The sequence below is a fragment of the Crocuta crocuta genome, unplaced genomic scaffold, assembly GCF_008692635.1.
Source record: "Crocuta crocuta isolate KB4526 unplaced genomic scaffold, BGI_CrCroc_1.0 scaffold692, whole genome shotgun sequence".
Lineage (NCBI taxonomy): Eukaryota > Metazoa > Chordata > Mammalia > Carnivora > Hyaenidae > Crocuta > Crocuta crocuta.
The window spans coordinates 924,514-930,261 of record NW_027532877.1 but is presented as its reverse complement, the minus strand read 5'-3'; positions in this window follow the sequence as shown (position 1 = coordinate 930,261).

The following is a 5,748-nucleotide window of genomic DNA, read 5'->3' as shown; positions in this document are numbered from 1 at the left end:
CCGCGGAGGTGTATTTGTGCGGGGGGCGGGGGGGCGGGCAAGGGAAGGTTCTCGAGGCCTTTTCGTGCCTTGGGGGCCGTGACGTGAGGACCCAGCCGGAGCCTGCCTGGCGGCTGCCTCCCTCCCCCCTCTTCCCTGGAGCCCGCCAGCCCGGCCCCAAGTCCTTGTCACCTTCGGGCCTCTGGAATGGCCGGCGAGGAGGATCCCTGTCCCCTCCCTCCTCCCGGACTCGGACGGGATCGAGGTCGGGACCTTTCGGGGGGCGGGGGGTGGCAAGCTCCTTGCATCTCCAGCCAGGCACGTGGGGAGTCCCACACCCTCTCCAGTGCCGTCTTCCCGGGTGAGAGGGCAGACGACGGGGGAGGGGGGGCTTGTAGGGCCTGAAGACCTTTGGGGCTCTGTCTCCCTGGAGCGCCGGGAGATTTGGGGGCTGCGCGCCCACCGGGGCCGGCTTTTGGCCCAAGGATTCCGCGCGGAGCCCGCGCCCCCGGAAGGTGGCAGTGGGCAGGGTGTGACCCGCGCGCTGTCCCCTCCGGACTCGGGGGGCAGAGAGCCTCGGCCTCGGGGAAGGAAGCAATGCTTGGCTTTCTCAGCCCGCATCTGCCCCCCGCCCCTGATTCTCGGACAGNGGAAGAAGCAGTGAGTGGTCTCTTTCCTGGGTATCACTTTCACTTCGCTTTGGGCCGCAGATGAGAAAAACAGTCCTTCCCGTCTCTGGGTTTCCAGAGAGAGTAAGGAAATACAGGGAGGGGACCCTGCTCATCGTTTTCTGGCCAAGCACCCTGCTGCTTGGCGTGGATATCTCCAAAAGTTTTCCCCGACCCAGCCGGGCAGGGGGTAACCTGAATTCTCAGTGGGCAGATGGAGAGAGGCAGGGTTCCCTCCTTCCCCAAATTACATAATTTAAAACGTAGTCTGGATGCGGCTTCCCTTTGCCTGGATGCGCTCTTTTACTTTCTTACTTAGAACTCTGGAATGTTTCGCTCTTTGCACTGGCCGCGTCTACAGGGACAAAGGCCGCGCGGCTCGAGGGAGCAGCAGTCTGTCCCGGCGGGGGTCAGAGCTGCGGCCGCCTGCAGGGCCGAGCGACTCCGTGATTTGTAGATTTAAGGTGACAAACGCGGGTGCTGGACGGAGCCCTGCGGCCCCCGCCCCTTGGGGAGGGGAGGTCGGCTCCAGGCCTGGCCGCGCCCTGGCGTCTGAGACCCGCGGAGGGGCGGGGTGGGGTCACCTTTTGCTGCGCTTTGAGCCGCGGGTAAAGGCGTCCGGGTTCCTGCTGACCTCCCGGCGCTAATTGCAGGGGCCGAAGGGCGCGCTCCGGCAGAGGCAGGGGTCACGACCCGTGCGCTCCCTCCTCCCGGGTCCCGCCAGCCCGAAGGAGCGGGGTGTGCGCGCGCGCGCGAGCGTGTACGAGTGAGTGTGGGTGCGTGGGTGCGTGCGCGCGTGTGCACAGGCCCCCCTCTGGATCTGCGCTGTCCTGGAGACCCACTCTTTCCTTGGGGGGGGGAAGATCTCGGCCCTTAGGCCCTCCAAAAAATTCCATCCGAGAAGGAAAACCCTTGTTCTGACCTTTCCCCTAAGCCAGCAGACAGGCAGCCGCCTTCGGGCGCTGCAAGAGGTTTGACACGCTTCGCGTCCGCGCGCTTTCTGCCTCGCTGGTTTCCAAATTCGACCTCACGGCAACCGGCCAAGAGAGAGGCTGCTGCGTGCGGGTGCCAGGCCGGGACGTGGGCTCTTCCACACGGCGCTGTGGATGCGCGGACCCGTGGGTAGCTCTTTGGGCGCCTGAGCTGGGGGCGGCTAGGACCGCAGGTGTCAGAGGGAGATGCGTGCGTGTGCGTGGGCTTGTGCGCGCTCCCTTGCAGACGTCTCTTCCAATTTAGATTTGGAAGTGCATGCGCAAGACAGTTCCGGATACAGATGCATTTGGTTGTTTTACAATCAAGATGCGTATAATCAAGATCTATATGTTGCAGATGTCGGCGTTCAAAGTACACGTAACAGCAATAATAAAACGAGCTGGCATGTAAAGGGGCACGTGCTCGCGCCGGGCACTCGGTGAGGCACCCCACCCAAGCGAGCGCCTTTAATGCTCACCGTTAACCCCTGCGAGGTGGGGATGCGGTTCAGCCGTTTGACAGAGGAGGAAACTGAGGCACGCGAGAGTGAAGCCACTTACCCCAGATCACCTGGGACAGTGGAAACAGAACGCCCGCGGAAGGGGACTCCAGAACCCACTTGGATCGCCATTCCTAATTCAGGTGGAGGTGTACACACCTACCGTGCGTGTGTCCCCGGCTGCAGAGAAATCTATAGGCGTGTTCCGGGTTTTTGTGTGTCTCACGCTCTTCGGAGAAGAACATTTTCATTTCTCAGGGCGGTGGGATAAGTGCAGCCTCTGTCTGGGTGCTCCCCACCCCCCGCCCCGCAGCCCCTTCCCACCCTCTCTCCCTGGTGCCTCGAAGGAGCCGTGGGGGGTGGGGTGGGGGGGAGACCAAAGGCTTGGGGCCTTTGTTCCCAGGCAGCTGAAGTGAGGAGTGGACAGGACAAAACCCCATTTAAAAATGACAGTGGCGGGGCCCCAGGGCAGAAACCGGGTTCTCATTCGGATCTGAGTCGCGAGCCAGAGGGATTTACAGGAGCCCCCGCGTGTGCCAGGCCAGGCAGGGCGACCCGGATGACTCCAAGTGTCCCCTGCGCGCGGGGTGGGAGGGGGACCCTCAAGCCTGGGGTGCCTTGGGCGTCTCTCCCCGGGATCCTCCCGCTCATTCGCTGCGCGGCAGCGGCCCAGGCGCGAGGGCCAGGGGCTGCGTGCAGGTGGGCGGCGGGCGGGAGCATCATTTGTTTCTTTCCGCCCTGCCCAGCCTCCGGACCCTAAGCGAATTCGGTTTTGCCTGGCCGCTTATGCCCAGCTCTTTGGCCTCAGCCGGGAGCTCAGCCGGTGGGGAGACAGATTCCGCGGTGAAGCGGGAGAAGGGGTGTGGAGAGCACAGCCCTCGGAGGAAAAGGGGGGCCTGGTTACCCGGCGCGGCCCAGTTTTCTGCAACCTGGTCATCTGTAGGCCGCGCGCACCTAGACGGCCAAGGCCGGGCCGGCTGCAGGCTGCGCAGGGGTGAAACGACGCACTGCTCCAGCAGGGAGTAGGGACCCCTCTTCTCTGCCCCAAGAGGCAAAGCGCTTCCCGCCGCCGGGCAGCCGGGATGAAGTCNACAACCCAGTCCAAAGTCCCCAGTCAGCCGGTCTATTTGAGCTTTTGAAATGCGATCTCCCGCTCCACTTCGGTTTCCCGCTAATGACCCGGGCTCTGGTTTCGGGTTGGGGCGTCGCACCGGGTGGAGACGATTGCTCCCCCGGGCCCGCGTCGGCCAACTCTCGCCTAGGCGCTCTTCCTGCCGGCGCCGTTCGCCCAGGAGGGTGCGCCCCCTGCCCCCTCAAGGTCCCCAAGCTGCCCTGGATTCCCAAGCACGGAGCGGACACTCTTCTTCGCCCGACTTCCTTTCTGCCACTTTTGCGGTGCGGTTCGCGCCCCCTCCCGCCCCGAGTGCCGGCATCTTTAACTCACTTCGGTGGTAGTTCCGGTGGTAGTTGTGGGCGTTACTGAGTCGCCACCGCACCCGCACCCCCGCCGCCGCCGCCCAGTCCCCCCAATCCTCTCAACACAGGCTTGGAGCCGAGACGTGTGAGCCTGTTCGGGGAGCCCCGCCGGGAGCCGGCCGAAGAGTGACCCATCATCCCGGGCACCACCCGGCCTTCCCCGTGGCGCCCACCCTCCCCCAGGCCAGCACCGGTTAGCTAAGTGGGTATTTATTCTCTAGGGTGGGCGCTCTTCACGGAGGCCAGAGCTCACGACTTCCGTGAATCCGCAGAAATCACAGAACTTTGTTACTGCGCATATATTCGCATTTGGGGGCACCGGGAACCTGCAGATTTGCTCTGAGCCTGGGAGATGTGTGAGTCCAACCAAATCAAGAACCCCTCACTGCCCTGGGGACAGAAAGAAGTGAGAGGAAGGTTTAGGGTGGTCTCTGGTCTCCACCAGGTCGAACTTGGCTTTAGGGACGAGCTCCATCTCTCTCACCTTCTAGAAAGATACTCTTTCCTTGCTTATTTTGAAGCGAAGCCTCCAGACCCCCAGGGCCCCAGGCATTGTCTAATTAGTTGACTAATTAATGATATTAACTCATCAACCAAATGATCGTGAACAATCATTATCACCCTTAATGAATTCTGTGTTAATTTCCTGTTGCTAGACTTACCCTCACTCACTAGCACAGGCAATAAAAGGAAACCACTTTTCATAAAACAATTAGTTTTTATGACATTCCTCCCACCTCAAGATCTAGGGCTGAAAGGAGCTGTGGGGAGGGGTCCCCTGTGCAGAGAGACTACCAGAGGCTACCTGGGGGCTCCCTGGCCCCTACACCCCTTCACTTGCTACCTCCAACACACAGCACTGTGATATGGTAACATACACAGGCAGGCTTCAGAAGGACTGACTTAGTTTTTTCATTAACGTCACATCTGGTGGGCTCGGGGGCTTGAATTTTGGACTATAGACGTGTATGTGTGTTGGAAGGGGATCCTTTGGGGTCTGAGGGTCACCTGGACCTTTTTCTCAGAGCAGAAGTGAACAAGGCAAAGCCTGGGACCCAGTTCGGTGCTGATCATTCGTTTTAACTTTATAGCCCAGCAGAGCCCTGTACAAGGTAGATACCTACCCAGATCCTGTGTCTGGGTCAAGTCTAAACATGTTCCCGGACCCCACTACTTTGGATACATTGTTAAAAGCCCTCTGCATGTCTATCATGCTTCCCTTTTTTTGATTTCTTTCACTTTTTATTCCGGCAAACACCCCCACAGCTCAGGAAAATTCCCAAATTCGCAAGCCCTCAAAGGAACATCCTACATATTGCAGACTCTTCAAGGGGAGTGGGAAGGGCTCCTCTTTCCTCTCCTCTGATAAAACAGGGTCCCGGGGGAAGCCCCTCATCACCCCAAGTCCTGCCTAAATAAATCCTCTTTGGTTGTCCTTGGCCACTTAGGGATGGATTTCTTCCTGGCGTCAAGGCAAGATTGATTTCCAACATGGCGATGTAAGCTCAGGCTCCCTACTTCTCTCCGCCGCCACCATCTCAGCCCCCAAATCAGTGAATCCTCCAACAGCCTCTACTTCCTCCAAGCTTGCCCCCGACCACGCTCTCTGGCAGGCAGGCGTATCAGGAGAAAGGAAGATGGTGAGGCCGGTGTTTGGCCACAACCTGTGTCTGCCTCAGGGAGCCGAGGACGTGGCACTTTCTGTTTGTTGATAAACGGGCCAACTCTGCGCTGGGCTTAATGGACATTAAAGCCCTTCTGGCATTATTTCCCGGATTTCTTGATCCATCCTGGTCTCTGAGCAGAGATCTGAGGTGAGAGCATAAACAGGAAGGGGGAACTGCAGTCAATCAACAGTAACGCTAGGTTCCTCCCAGGGGAAGAGAAAAAAACAACAACTCAAGCTACCTGTTTTGCAGAGCTCCGGGAAGGGAGGACCCATCAATAAAAAGCAGCTTACCCCAACTTCCTCCCACGCCTTTGCTTGGCCGGTCCTTTGCCGCCATCTGCTGGTCATATAGACAAGTGCGCACCCTTTTCAAGATTTCTGGGAAGCTGTCATCCATCCACCCACCCATCCATCCATCCATCCATCCATCCATCCATCCATCCATCCGCTCAGCAAATAGTGGTGGCTAAGACACGGTCTCTGTT